General features: G+C 37.0%; 1 long non-coding RNA gene across 1 annotated transcript; it reads right to left on the bottom strand.

Annotated features, from left to right (window-relative positions):
* Positions 1–2,595: 2,595 nt before the first annotated feature.
* LOC140501281 (uncharacterized) lies at positions 2,596–13,929 on the bottom strand. Its single transcript, XR_011966122.1, has 5 exons — positions 11,932–13,929; positions 6,555–7,101; positions 5,122–5,291; positions 4,259–4,309; positions 2,596–3,142 (listed from the first exon to the last, which is right to left on the bottom strand). It is a non-coding gene; the product is annotated as an uncharacterized lncRNA (long non-coding RNA).
* Between the last annotated feature and the right edge of the window lie 1,647 nt (positions 13,930–15,576).

The following is a 15,576-nucleotide window of genomic DNA, read 5'->3' as shown; positions in this document are numbered from 1 at the left end:
ACTTCCTTCTCACTTCTACTGCCTCTTAGAATCTCTAGCTCCCTTCAAGACTCAGATCAAATGTCATCTCCTGCTGGAAGTCTGTACTAATTTTCCAGGGTTATTTTGTCCTCTTTCCCTGTCAAATTATATCACACATACACACGTATATGTGTAAATGTACGTTATATTATTTACACACAATACACATTCACAGGTGTATGTACGTGTGTGTCCATCCACTGGCATTTATTAAGTACTTACTGTGTACCAGGACTCATACAAAGAAAAGCAAAAGCATAGTAGTAATCCTTGTCCTCAGAGAGCTCACTTCTTGGCACTTATCTGTTTGGAGTGCTTTTCCATTTGTCTATATCCTTACAACCTAGCATAACATCTTGTACATAGTAGGGGTATATCAAACCTTTTCTTCGAATTGGATTGAAATTACATAAACAAATATAACCTTAAGGAAAAAGGAAGCCAAAAATAGAGAAATGATAATGTTCCTTCAGGGTTTTGGTCAATCTCAATTTCTTTCAATTACCATCCACCTACTTGTTCACCCATGAAAAGTGTCAGTCACCTTTTCTCCCACTTTCTCCAGAATTCTGTGGCTATTCACTCATAATCAATCAAATAGTCTAAGAAAATCAAATAGTTTAGATAAGCTCTTTAAACAAGCCTGAAACAGGAATTAGGAAACCTCCCAAGACTGTGGTTGCATTTCTCCAGTGACGTTATATGATAAAATGTGATTCTGAATAACAATCACAACAATCTTTGAACCACCACATCTGAGAAGATGACACTGAGACACTACAGGTCTGATTCACTCTCAGTATGAAAGGCAATTATCTGGAGTTCCCCCAGGGAGTGAATCACTCACTGCTGGCTGGTTTCAAGTGCTTTAAAATTGGATACCTAAAGTTTGAAAATAGTGTGGCCTCAGTTGCTCACATTCACATCCTGGGCTCATTTGCAAACTATTCACCTGAAATTTCTGATGAAACCTGTGGATACTGTATATTTAACTTAACTGTGGGACTTCAGGACCCAAAACTAAGCCATGTCCACCAACCAGCCTCTGGTCAGACTAATCAGCACCATTGTCCCCTACACCCTGGGCTTTTGGATATCCTCAGAGCACTCATAAATATAGATTCATTCTGGCAAAGGTTTAGGAAAGAAATTGTGAACTAGTGTAGCACTCCCACATGTCTCTTACCATTCTTAATGATTGTTTTTGTCTTTCTGGGTGAGTAAAGGAGGGTTTATGCTCTTTCCCAGACAGTGACATTGCTAGGATAGTCAGAAGATTCATGACCATAAGGCTGTTCAATTACTCTATACCTAGCCAATCCTCAGGCTAGGGAGCAGAGCGTGGGGAGGGGAATCAGACCAAAAAGGCTTCTAGAGGGAAAAATCACAGGATCACAGATTTACAGCTGAAAGGGATCTCTGAGATCATTTAATCCAGCCCTATTTTATAATTGAGAAAACAGACCCAGAGAAATTATGAGAATAAGCTAGGATGAGGTGTTAGGTGTTAAGTGGCAGGGGCATAATCTCAACCCAAATCCTTTTACTAGAAGTCCAGCATTCTTTCCACTGTACCATGCTTTAAAAAAATTGGCAAACGTTAGGTGAGGGTGAGGGCAACCTCACTTGCACCTGGTCTTTGATAATCAGTATGACTTCGTGTTTATGCATTCAAGATGAGGCCACTGATCTTCACGAGGCAGCAGAGATCAAGCCTGACAAGAAGGGATAGCATAAACTAAACATTTTCTACATGGAACTTAAGTTTTTTAGCTAGCATTTATAAAGTACTTTAAGATTTGCAAAGTGTTATCTCATTTGATCCTAACAACACTGTAAAGTCAGTGCTATCATCCTCATGTACAGATGAGGACACTGAGGAAGAAAAGTTTTTTGCCCGGGTTTATGGGGTTAGTAAGAATTTCCACTCAGGCACAGTGCACAATCACCCATAATCACTTAATGGTTCAAATGGTTAGACAAGGCCAGTTAGCATTTCTCACATCCACTGATTTCCATCCTCCTTGGATCTGCTCTCACCTTCCTCTAGGTGCCCTTCTCTGAATACTAGCACTGCTCCTACTCTACCTCACCCTGCCCTTTGGCACTTTTGCCTCTGCTGATTAAGTCTCCATTTTACTCAACTGAAAACATCTTCTCTGACCTGCTCTTGTCTGAACCTGAGGACTTCTGAAGAATCACAGAATCAACAAAAGAAAAGCCTGCTCCATCTATTTCAGAAACTGCTTTAGCAAGTAAGGGACATATTTAAGTCCACAGATGATTTGTCACGAGATACGTGACTAGGTGCTGCCTATGGACAATGTGTTGGGCTCAGAGTTAAGTAGGAGGAGGTAACCAGGCTGGATTGCATTAGGGAAATTGCTCAATGCTTTCTTCTAGTTCTAAGAGGCTTGTTGCTGAAAAGTATACAGCTAAGTTTTTGCAGAAGTAAGAAACTGGAAGGAAGGTGGGTGTCCATCATTTGAAGAATTGTGATTTATGAATGTAACACAATATTATTACACCATAAGAAAGAATTATTGTTAAGAATTCAGAGAAACTTGGGACGATTGATTATGAACTGATACAGTGAAAAAAGTAGAGTCAAACCATTGAATCAATCAATAAGCATTTATTAAGCATCACTATGTCCAAGGCATGGTGTTGGGTCCTGAGGTTACAAAGACTAAAAAGAAATAATAAAGGAGCTTACTTTCTATTGGAGGGAAAAATATGTATATAGTATTTTACATACTATATATACACATATATAAAGTATTTACACAATATAGGTACACAAATACAAAATGATTTTGGACAGGAAGACACTAGCAGCTGGAGGATAAGAAAAGGCTTCATATAGAAAGTATTGCTTGAGCAGACCTTCAAGGAAATTAGGGATTTTAAGAGGAACAATATATATTTATATGGGTATGTGCATAAATATGTATACCGCAACAATATTAAAAACATAATTCAGATTTCTGTAATGACTCATCTTGGTTTCGGAGATTTAATAAACACACTTCCCTCATCTTGTAAGAAAGGTGGATAATACAGGTGTAAAATGTTTCCTACACAGACAGGCACGATCACTGTGTTGGTTTGTTTCTCTTTGCTACAAAGGAAGATTCAATGAGTTTGACACCAATGGCAAGTAACAGTTATGTAGAAAATATACCATAAAAAGACCATACACATACATATATGCAAATTATGTATTTATAAAGAGTCATATTAGAAAGCAATGTCTCCATTTCCTCTACATGTTCTGGTCTATCTTGCCTATCCTCGCTATGGTCCAACAAGCTTAATTAATAACTAAGGAAGGAGAGATAACCAAGACCAAGTATTTGGAACTGATGGCAATCAACAAGCCTGCAAGAATTGGACACATATGGAATACTATTGTGCTATAAAAAATGACAAGGGAGATGGTTCCAGAAATAACTGATGCAAAGTGGTAGAACCAAGAGAATTAACTTGTACATGGTGACACCAATATTATAATGATGATCAAATGTGAAAGACTTAGCTACTCTGATCAATACAACAATCCAAGACAATTCCAAAGGACTCATGATGAAAAATGCTATGCCTCTAGAGAGAGAAGTGATAAACCCTAAGTGCTGATGAATGCCTATTGTTTTTCACTTTCTTTTCTTTTTTGCCACGTGGCTAATATAGAAATGTGTTTTGCATGACATCACACGTATAATGGGTATCCTAGTGCTAGCCTTCTCGATGGGTAGAGGAGGGGCTGGAGGAAAGGAAAAAACTGGGACTCAAAATTTTTTTAAATGAATGTTAAAAAATTAATTAAAGGCTTTTCAACAAAAAGAAAAGAAACAATTGGGTCCATACTATGTTTTTCTTTAACATTACTACTATTCTTACCCCAGCAAGTGCTGTTCCTTCCCTCTTATTCTATGTACTTACATATTTCTACTTTAAATATTTATACAAACAGGTACACATATATGCACATAATACACATAATAAAATGAAAACTTTCCCCTGCAAAGTTCCTCCATACACACCCCACAAACTCACTTTAATCTTCTGCTTTGAAATATCAACTGCCAACTAACAGAGTCTCCTCTAAAATTAATATTATTCATACCCAGGCAAACAAAGACTAGATGGGGAAGAGAGTGGAATTTAGTGAACATTTCTCTATACCCCTCCAGTAGCCATTTATCTACCCTCCCCCTTTTTTTCATCTTCCTCCTACCTTTCTGGGGCTGAAGGTCCAGGCTGTCAGTTCCCCAATTTACTTTCAGCCCTGTTAAGAAACACCAATAGTGACAAGAGGTTGTAGTAGATTCTTGGTCTTTGTTCTCTAAGATCAAAAACATTTATATCTCAAACATGAAACTTGAAAAGAAATGCAACCTAAGTTTAAATTCCGTATTTTAGTAATTTTGTATCATTTCCTTTCCCTGTATTTCACAATGATCAAAAGCCTACTTTGGCAGCCATTTAAAGTATTATTTGTCTTTAAGAAGTCAAGAATTCCTCAATTATTAAATTTATCCCAAGTTTTGCTTGATTCTGAATGAATTTGTTTTTCTTTTCCATTTCCTTTGCCATCAAGCTAATTTAGAACCTTATCAACTTATGCCTCAACTGTTAAAATAGCCTCCTAACCAATTTCTTGTCCTCTGGGCTCTCCTACTATGCACTAACATCAGATTAATCTCTCTAAAGCACTTCTTTAATAATGTCACTACCCTCCCAGAAACCAATATCTCCCCACTTTCCTACTGGATAGAGTCTAAAATCCTTAGCCCAGCAATCAAGAATTGCTTCATGATGTGGTCCCAAAAATAATCTTTCCCAGTCTTATCTACCACTACTTTCTTTCATGTGTTCTATGTTCTAGCCAAATGTTCCCAGTCACATTTTTCCAGATACATGTATTTTCCTGCTTTGGTACCTTTGTTGACATATACTGTTTTCTCCACCTGGAATATTCCCCAACCCCTTACCTCTCCCTACCCTGCACCTTACAATCTCCATCCCTCAAAATTTTATTCATGTCTCAAAGTCTAGGTCAAATGCCACCTCCTTCAAAATATCTTCCCTGATTCCTACCTCTTCAGCTCCACCTACAGATCTCTCTTTCCTCTGAATGACATGAACTCTTTGTTTGTGCTTCTTGCCAAGGCCCCTGTTTGTATTTCACTAGTTTATGTCTATAGTCTCTTCGAAGGAAGGAGCCATTTCTTAGTCCATCTCTTTATTCCAATTTCTTCACACAGTTTCTGGAACATACAGAGAATTTGATGAATATTGTTTAACAAATGGGAATGGAAGTTGCAAAGATAATTAAGACAGATAAAGAACTCAGATGTTTGAACAATATTTTCCCCATTTGATTTTTGATCAAATCAGGTCTGGACAGACTAGACCTCAGAGGGAGAAAGGGCAGACAGCCAGAGTGGCTGATGAATCTATAGGTGTAAACAAAGGAATTTTGCCAGCCATTGGGTACATCTTCATTTGAATTCCTCACAATTGGTTTGTTCAAATTTACAAAACATTGGGTCCTTTTGTTTTTTCCAAACATAAAACAGTAAAAACCCCAGTATCCATGAACTACTCTAGTCAGTTTATAGTCCTAGAAGGGCAATCTAAGTCCCTATTGGGCCTCAACGATGCTGTGGCAAGGCCCATATCAGTACAAAATAGATCCAGGGGCTATTGACATAGTCTAGAACATTCTGTCTCCAAGTTCTTCAACATCAATAAATTCTAAAGAGGTAAAATTCCTGTGAACATGAGCCATGTTTCTCTTCCTTGAATCTAGAAATGAAATACCACAATCGGGGAATAAGAGAGGATATTATGTAAGTAAAAGCAACATAGCTTCACCTTGAAATTATTTATAGGGCAGCAATGTTCTTCCGTCACCCTTCCCCCCAACCCCCATCAAGCTTTCTATGTATTCTTAGAGCTTGTATATTTAGCCCTGTCTCCCTCTCTTCATATGTCTCATTTCCTCAACCTTGGTAGGACGTGTGTTATCCTTCATGGCTGTTTCTCTGACTTTATCTTCCTTAAAATTTCCAAATCAAAAACGGCATGTGACATGCCAGATGCAGTAACACCAGGGCTAAGCAGAGGAGCGCAGGCACATCCAACTCTTCGGCAAGCTCCTTATTCCCAAGAATAGCACCAGTTTTTTAGAAACTACACACAAGATTTAAAATAAATTACTTATTTGGCCCAAAATATTGGTTTAATGTATATGTGAGGCTTTTCCCCCATATCTTATTTGCACTAGGATTATACATGTACTTCAAACTCATGGGCCACACTGACAAATTTGAGGACATTGTCTCCCAAAGAAGTAAAAGCACAGCTGTTTGTTTTATTTTAATGTAACTTTATCTTTTTCAACTAATAAAAATCTATTCTTTTCCTTTGACCTCTCCCCAGGGAAATTATTGTAACAAAGCTACAAAATCAAGCAAAACAAACTTCTGCATTGACCAGGTGCCCCTAAAATACGTCAAATTTTATACCCAGAGTCGATCATCTCTCTATTCGGAGGAAGGTGGACAGCAGGCATGATCGTCAATGTTTGGGAATCATGGCTGATTATCGTATTGATCAGAGTTCTTCAGTCTTTCAAAGTTGTTTTTCTTCACAATGTTGTTATTGAAGACATGGTTCTCCTGTTTCTGCATCAGGGCATACAAGTCTTCACAGGTTTTTGTGAAACCATCCTTTGTAATTTTTTTATAGCTCAATAGAATCTCATTATGTTCCTATAGCATGATTTTTTCACCCATTCTCCAACTGATGTGTACTTTCTTAGTTTCCAGTTCTTTGCCAAATATTTTTGTACATGTAGGTCCTTTTTCTTTTTCTTTGGTTCCTTTGGGGATATAGACCAAGTAGTAGTATCATTCAGTCAATGAGGATGCACAGTTTGGCAATGTGGAGGGCATGGCTCAGCATAACTATCTCATTTCTCTGGAATTCTGAAACAGTAGGTGGATGAGAGCATCCAAAATGTTATGGTATCTGGTGTATTTTTGCAACTAGGAGAAAGTGCCTTTCCAGTGACTAGTAAGAAAAGGGAAACACAATACATTTAGGTTGTGGAATTGCCATTTTCCACTTAATCAGAATTAGCTCCAAGTGATTTTAACATTGTAGAGTCTATTATTATCATTGAATGTTTTACAGAAACCTTATAGTATATGTTTTAACTAATTAAAAAGGTCAGCATCCCTATAAAATGGGGAAGTCATTAATCTGGACATGCAATAGTAGGTGTTAGTTTTGCATGATTCATATAAAGGGCTATAAATTTACAAAAGAGGACATAAATAAAATAGAACAGAATCCTAAAGCCAGAAGGGAAATTAGCAAACATCTAACCCAATCCCATGATTTTACAGATAAAGGAATTGAGACCCATTAAACTAAGATGCCTTATTCCTGTAGCAGAACCAAGATCAAATTCCAAGTCTCCTAACTCTTGGTCTATTCTCTTTCCTATATAACACACATGCTCAGATTTTGACTCAAATAAAATTGGAAAGCCTAATTAGGTGCAATGCAAACTCAATGTGCCAGGTAGACACAGTAACACCAGACATGTAATGCCCTGAGCTAAGGGTCAAAAATAAAGCTTCTAGAGCGGTTCTAGATAGATTCAATGAAAAAATCCTGTCAAATTAACTGAAGAAGAAAATGAGATTAAATACCAGGATAGTGAATTGGCTTCATGCAAACTGAACAGATCAGAAAGGATAGGGTGCTTCTGAGTAGCACTGGGCTTCTAGGGGCTTGAAACCATTGAGACTTCTAGGTGTAAGACAAAGAAAAGATTTTCCAGGTCAGTGGAGAATGGCCAGAAAGCTAAAAGAATCCTTGAATCCAGGATCTAGTCAGTCAGTAAGGATCATCAAGCACCTACTATGTACCAGGCACTGTGCTAAACACTGAAAGGAAAATAGTCTCCTCATTCATCCACGTGGAAATCAGGGCAGTATCCAAGAGGTCTGGTTTGGATACAAAGCAGAGGACTGGGGAAAATGACCACAAGATCCATACAAAAGTTAGGAAACAGGTTCTAGATGGGTCCCAGCACACCTGGCAGCTGTGTCAACCTAAATCTACCTCAGTATAGGAGCTTCTGTATCTTTGGATGCCATACATTTTCTCCAAATCCCAGAGAAGATATGGAAAGTCAGGGATGGAAAACAGTTTGGAGGCAATTAAATGAGAAGCCACTCTGAGCTTCGACTTTAGTTACATTTTCATAGGAATAAGGAACCATTCACGACATGCTAGTCACCAGAGGCAGTCATGACATCAAGCTTCCTAGACAGGGAGGCTGGGAAGAACTAATGGGCTGGAGCATAAAAAGAGTTAGGGATCCAGGAAGGAAAATTTGGAGAAGAGCTTTGAATGGTTTCTCCTAGGTTATCTGACAGAGTTAAACCATAAAAGCATGGACTCAAGAAAATTTTGACAGGCAAAAAAGATTAGCGTAACCTGTAGAATTTCCAGGAAGTTGGTAGAGGAGGAGGTCATTAGGAATTTAACGTCTTTATATTTCTCCTTAACTAGATCAACAGAAATACAAAAAGAAATTACACATAGCTAAACAGGGCTATGTATTGCATCAGAAGCAATACAATAAATCCCAAGAGATATAGATGTGTTCAAATAGCTAATAGAAACACAAAAAAGGAGAATCAAATGTATTTTAAAAATAACAAAGAGAAATTAAAGGAGGAATTGAATTTAGCTAAGAAAACTTAACAGAAGATAATGAAAATGCTAAAAATAAGAAACAGAATAGAGGACTTGAAAAATTTTCTGGATACAGCAAAGAGCAATGTGAATGCCATGGAGCAAAGAATGGCACATGATGCAACTGAAGTGGAAAAACAAAGTAAAAAATAACTCAAATGGGAAAAAAAGGCTTAGAAGCATTGTGGGAGAACACTATAGATTTAAAAGACAGATTGAATGGAGGGAACTTTAGAATTATCTTGTTTCTGGATCACATCAGAAAAAAACTGATTATTTTACTTCAAGGAATTAACTCAAGAAAATGTCTCAGGACTATTTTTTTAAGCAGTCACTATCCTATAAATAAAGAAGAAAAAAAAACATAGGAGGTCCAAAAGGAGAAAATTTAAATTCCACTCATTAAAACCACCATCAAACATCAAAACTATATCCAAAACAAAAACCTCTTCAAGCCATTAGAATGAAGGTATTAAATACTAAACCAACCAACCATGATCTCATCAGTTTCTATGTGAAAAACAAGAAAACACTGAAAATTTTTTTTAAAAGAACACAATAAATGTAAATTTTAAGATTTATTTTGTTCTAATGCAGAAGATGGTTATTTAAAAACTAAAAGAGCTTCAAAGGCTTAAAAAAGTAAAACCCATACTACTAAAGATCAGTTGGTTATGCACCAGAGAAATATTAGAGATAAGTACTTAGAGTAACTGTTATTTAAATCTTAATGGGAGAGCCACCATAGTGAGATAAAAATAATCAAAGAGTAGATTTGGTTAATGAATGTCAGAAGTGCTTTTGAAAAAGAAACAAAGAAGATGATCAGAAGGGCAAAAAGAAATAAAATATATAGAAATATATAATTAAAAGAGCATTTCGGATAAGGAAAAATACGTAAAGGAGGAGGGATTGGCTCATACCAATTTCACTAAGATGGAGGCACTGGAGTGGCATACTCTAGACACCAGCTTCCAGGGGACAGGAGTACTGAAACAGGCATGGACTTTCTGCATAGGCCTACCACGTGGTTCAAAGCAGCCTTTTTCTCATTGGCTGGGTAGCTGGATCTGGATGGATTCATCTTGAAATCCACTTGAGGCACTGTCATTCTCTTTCTTAAAAAGTCCAGGGGGAAGTGATAGGCCTCTAGAATGACCTAGCCTTAACACAAATTGTCATTGTTGTCTCAGTCTCCCCTGCATAACGTGCCCTAGTCCCACACAGTTAAATTTTTTTAAAAAAAAGAAACTTATAAAGGAATAGTTAAAAAATCAGTGGAACAAAAACTTTATAAATACTATATAAGAATAAAACAGATAATCAGATACCTAAGACTAACAATTGACTAATAAGGAAGAAAACTATGGCTATTGCAAAGGCATTGCAAGAAAGATCTTGCAGGTATTGTTCAACTTAGAAAATCTTGCAAGAGAATTTTAAATCTAACAGATTTTAAAATTCAGGAAGAGCAAGAGCACACAAAGTCAACCTATTTACAGCTATACACCTAATCCACAAAATACCACTCTCTTTTACAAATCATAGATCTTGAATGTCTGCTTTTATACACCTTTAGGTCTATACTAAGAAAGAAAAATGCTTTAACAATATAAGAAGCTTCAATGAAACTATTCTTTTTATTCAACATTAGAAAATCCAGACAGGAAGAAATGTTTACACTTTTTAAGGAGCATTGTTTATGTAGGAAAAGGGAGTGAATCAGTAGCATGCTATATAATTAGATGAAAAATTAATCAAAGAATTTTGATTAAGGACCTTATGAGTGATGAAGAGATGAAAATGGTTTGCATAGTAGAGTCAAGAGAATAGGCAAGAGGTGAAATAGAAATGAACATTTGGACAGACCAGCCATGGGAAAGCAGGAGTGCTGATTTATGATGATATATTGACTATGGTTGTAAAATTTAAAAAAAAATAATAATACAACGGTATACAAGCTAAAACAAAAGAGTCCAGGGGAGAATGACTCATTCACATATAGCAAGTGATATATGGGATAGGGGTGGAAGTGGGGGCAACAAGGCCTGAGGGACACCCTCAAGCACTCAAAACAGGCTTAATGCTTTTCTCTGTTTTGTTTTTTAAAATTTTTTAAAATGTTTATTTATTTATTTTTAGTTTTCAACATTTATTTCCACAAAGTTTTGAGTTCCAAATTTTCTCCCCATCTCTCCCCTTCCCCCACCCCATAACTCCTTGCATTCCGATGACCCCTACCCTCAATATGCCCTGGCTTTTATCACATCTCTCCCTTCCCTTATTCCCATCTTCTCTCCATTCTTGTAGGGCAAGATAGATTTCTATACCACATTAGCTATATTTCTTATTTCTCAGTTGCATGCAAAAACAATTCTCAGCATTCGTTTCTCATACTTTGAATTCCAACTTATCTCCCTTTCTCCCTCCCCATTCATCCCCACTGAGAAGGCAAGCAATTCAATATAGGCTATATATGTGTAGTTTTGCAAAATACTTCCATAATAGTCATGTTGTGTAAGACTAACTATATTTCCCACCATCCTATCCTGTCCCCCATTTACTCTATTCTCTGTTTTGACCTTGTCCCTTCCCAAAAGAAATTTATAATTCCTTATAATTACTCCCTTCTCCCATTTCCCCTCCCTTCTATCATCCTCCTCACCCCACTTGTCCCCTTCTTTCCTACTTTTCGGTAGTGTAAGATAGATTTTCATAACAAATTGAGTGAGCATGTTGTTCTCTCCTTAAGTCAAATGTGATGAGAGTAAGCTTCACTTTTTCCCTCTCATCTCCTCCCTTTTCTCCTCCACTGAAAAAGCATTTTCTTGCCTCTTTTATGAGTGATAATTTGCTCCATTCCATTTCTCCCCTTCTCCTCCCAATACATTCCTCTCTCACCCCTTAATTTTATTCTTTTTAGACATCATTCCTTATTCAACTCACCCTGTGCTCTCTATCTACATGTGTGTGTGTGTGTGTGTGTGTGTGTGTGTGTGTGTGTGTGTAATCCCTCCAACTACTCAAATACTGAGAAAAGTCTCAAGAGTTACAAATATTATCTTTCCATGTAGGAATGTAAATAGTTCAACTTTAGAAAGTCTTTTATGATTTCTCTTTGCTGTTTACCTTTCCATGCTTCTCTTGATTCTTGTGTTTGAAAGTCAAATTTTCTATTCACATCTGCTGTTTTCATCAAGAATGCTTGAAAGTCCTCTATTTCATTGAATTACCATTATTCTCCCTGAAGTATTATACTCAGTTTTGCTGGGTAGGTGATTCTTGGTTTTAATCCTAGTTCCTTTGACCTCTGGAATATCATATTCCAAGCCCTGCAGTGCCTCAGTGTAGAAGCTGTCAGATCCTGTGTTATCCTGATTGTATTTCCACAATACTTAAATTATTTCTTTTTGGCTGCTTGCAATATTTTCTCCTTGACCTGGGAACTCTGGAATTTGGCTACAATATTCCTAGGAGTTTTTCTTTGGAGATCTCTTTAAGGAGGTGATCAGTTAATTCTTTCAATATTTATTTTACCTTCCGTAAGTTCTCAGTTCCTCCAAAGTGACTCAATCAAGGGAGAGGAGTTCATCCTCTCTTGCCCTGCGCTCTGGTCTGGGAGCTACCAAAGCTTTTCTGCCTAGGATCCACAGGTGGAATTCCCTTTCCAGAGCCTCCACCAGCTCCACCATGCCAGCCAGCATTCTTTCTCTCCCCTGGACTGCCACTCAGGACTGAGACCCAGATCAGCTGCTCGATTCCCTCAGGGGCTTTAATGTGAGGGCTCCAAAAATGGATGATGATGCTGGTGCTGCTGCAGCCACCACTGCTACCACCACTGCCTGGGGCAGGGCCTAGGGGAGAACCCTGGTCCCTTCTTACCCAGGAGAAAAAAAGGTTTTCACTGATCTTTGAAGTGTATTTGGCATTTGTGGATAGAGTGATCTGAGAACTGCCACTTCTGCTGAGGATTCCCCCATAAAGGCCTGTTCCAATTCTGTTCCTGCTGCATCATGGCCAAGGCTCGGCTGGGCTCTGTGGGCTGTACTGTGATCCATGCTCCATGTGATAGACCATTCCTGTCAGCCTTTCAAGCTCCCTTGGGCTGGAAATCTCTTTCACTCTGTTGTTTTGTGGCTTCTGCTGCTTTAGAATTTGTTTAGAGTCATTTTTATAGGTATTTCATGGGCTATGTGGGAAGAGCTAGAGTATGTGAATCTTTCTACTCTGCCATATTGGTTCTGCCCTCTTTCTTTTTCATTTCTAAGGAGTGGAGTACTGTATCTGGAAGCTTTGAACGATGAAGAACTTGGAGCCCATGATTATGAGCCAGATGTTAACTCATCTTGGAAATTCTGAAGTCAGGGTCCTGGGGACACAAGTACAGGAGGACATTTATACTTAAATTTGTTGGGATCAATGCTATGTAGATTAGAGTTAATCTGTGAACCTAATTCTCCTCTTCCCAGGAACTGAGTTAAGGTAGGGGAAGATTATGCCTCTGAGATATTAGGGAAAAACAGTTATTACTTATTCTTATTAAGCATTTGATATAAATATTCCTTTGTTAGAACTAATCTGACAGTTAAATGGTTAGTGGAAACTGGTGTGGCAGCCAGTGGCCCCTCAAAAGAGTGGTGGACAAAGTTGATAGAAGTTGTAGCCAAGTCAGAAACAGCCCTTACTGAAGCCCTAAGCCCTTTACTGAACAATCCTAAGTGGGCAGGAGCAAACCTGTTACATGAAAAGAAAGAAAAAGGGGGTGTCATGTGGTCATGTATATGTGTATGTGTGTGTGTGTGTGTGTGTGTGTTTAGCTGGATCTTTAGTTCCAGTGGTACAAAGAACTCCACCTTTTGGTAACTTAATGTCTTTTTTTAAAAAAAACAGAACCTATGATTTCACTGTTACATATAATTTCAAAGAAGAGGATTCCACTTAGTAATTCAGATTGGCATTTCTTTGCATCTGAAACATAAAAACAAATACAAAGACAAAAATGAAACAACTTCTGAACTCAAAGAGATTACTTCCTATTGGAGGCATAGTACAGTGTCTGACACATGATAGGTACTTAAATGTTTATTGATTGAATGATTGATTGGGGTTTGAGGGGGAGCAGCATGTACATATATTATTACATATAAAATATATATATATATATATATGTATATATATATATATATATATATATATATATATATATATATATATATATATATATGAGAGATGTTTCATATTCTAATCCCAAGTAATGTAATCAATATAGGGTAAGCCTTTAGGGGGTAACATGCTCACCACCTTCTATTTCTATCTCTCTCTCTCTCTCTCTCATACACACACACACACACACACACACACACACACACACACACACACACACACATACCTTTGACCATGCAGTAGCAAATTCCATCTTATTAGATGATGAGAGGGCATAATTAGACATGATAAAGCAATATAGCATCAGGGAATGTGACTTCTTTAAAGCAAAAAGAAATGCTGTTTCAGGACTCTTGAATGCTCAACCCTTGGATCTTAGAAGAAAGCTACACATGCTTCAGAAGAATTTCATGAGGGCTCTACAAAAGAATATAATGTCTTCTGTCTGATGAGGACCTGTGTTACCTCTTTGCCACTTGTCTGATCTAATAAGACTCTCTTTTTTTAAAGAAATAAGCAAAACAAAAGAATATTTAATCCCCAAACGGTTTTACACCATAAATCAATTTTGTCATGCAGAGACTTGCCTAGCAAATGGACATTAAAAATAGTGAAATGAATTTCTACAGCCTTTACATTAATATACAAATTAGTTGGGACAAGGTGAGTTAATTAATTACACATACACACATGTGATCAACCTTGATATATATGATCAATACATTTTTATGTCTTTAATAAACACTTACTATGCAATATATCTGTAACTCAATGTCTTAGCACTAAGAGATTAAGTGACCTGCCCAGCATCCCATAGTATCCATTTTTGTCTTCCTAACTCCCATGTTTTTATAACTTAAGGCTGAACCTTAATGAATCATGCCACACTGTCTTTATGTTGCATTAATAATATCTGACAAAATTTAATTTGTTTTTCTAAGAGAGACAAAACTCAAATTACTAACACAAGAAATGGATGTATAAGAAACTTACCAGCTGTTATGATATACATCTTATAGACTCAAAACTTTGAGAACCAAAAGGAAATGGATGAATATTTACTTAACTTTAGTCCTTAAATGGGTCACATGAGTGTAAGTATTCCACACCAGGCCATTCTCATCTTCTCACCCTGCGTGATTCTTATCTATACATATCTTTAAGTCCTTCATAATTTTTTTGAACTATAGAAGGAGAACCTATCAAGACAAACAGAAGAATAATATGAACACAAAGAAAAGCTGATAAACTGGAGATCTCTTATACAAACATAGTTAAGATGATTTATATGGTAAAAATGTCAAAACTTCCTAAGGTAATTTATATATTTAATGTAATACTAATTAAAACACTAGCGAATTCTTTTATGGAACTTAATAAAATAACAAAATGCCTTAGGGAAAACAAAAAAAAATCAAGTGAACATGCATTTTTTTATTTTTTTAACTTATTTATTTTTAGTTTTCAACATTTATTTCCATAAGATTTTGAGTTCCAAATTTTCTCCCCATCTCTCCCCTACCACCACCCCGACACCGTGCATTCTGATTAGCCTTTCCCTCAATCTGCCCTCCCTTCTATCACACCACTCCCTTCTCTTATCCCCATCTT

The sequence above is a fragment of the Notamacropus eugenii genome, chromosome 1 (genome assembly GCF_028372415.1).
Source record: "Notamacropus eugenii isolate mMacEug1 chromosome 1, mMacEug1.pri_v2, whole genome shotgun sequence".
Taxonomy (NCBI): Eukaryota; Metazoa; Chordata; class Mammalia; order Diprotodontia; family Macropodidae; genus Notamacropus; species Notamacropus eugenii.
Note: the sequence above shows the minus strand (reverse complement) of the source record. Positions and strands in the feature narration are given on the sequence as shown.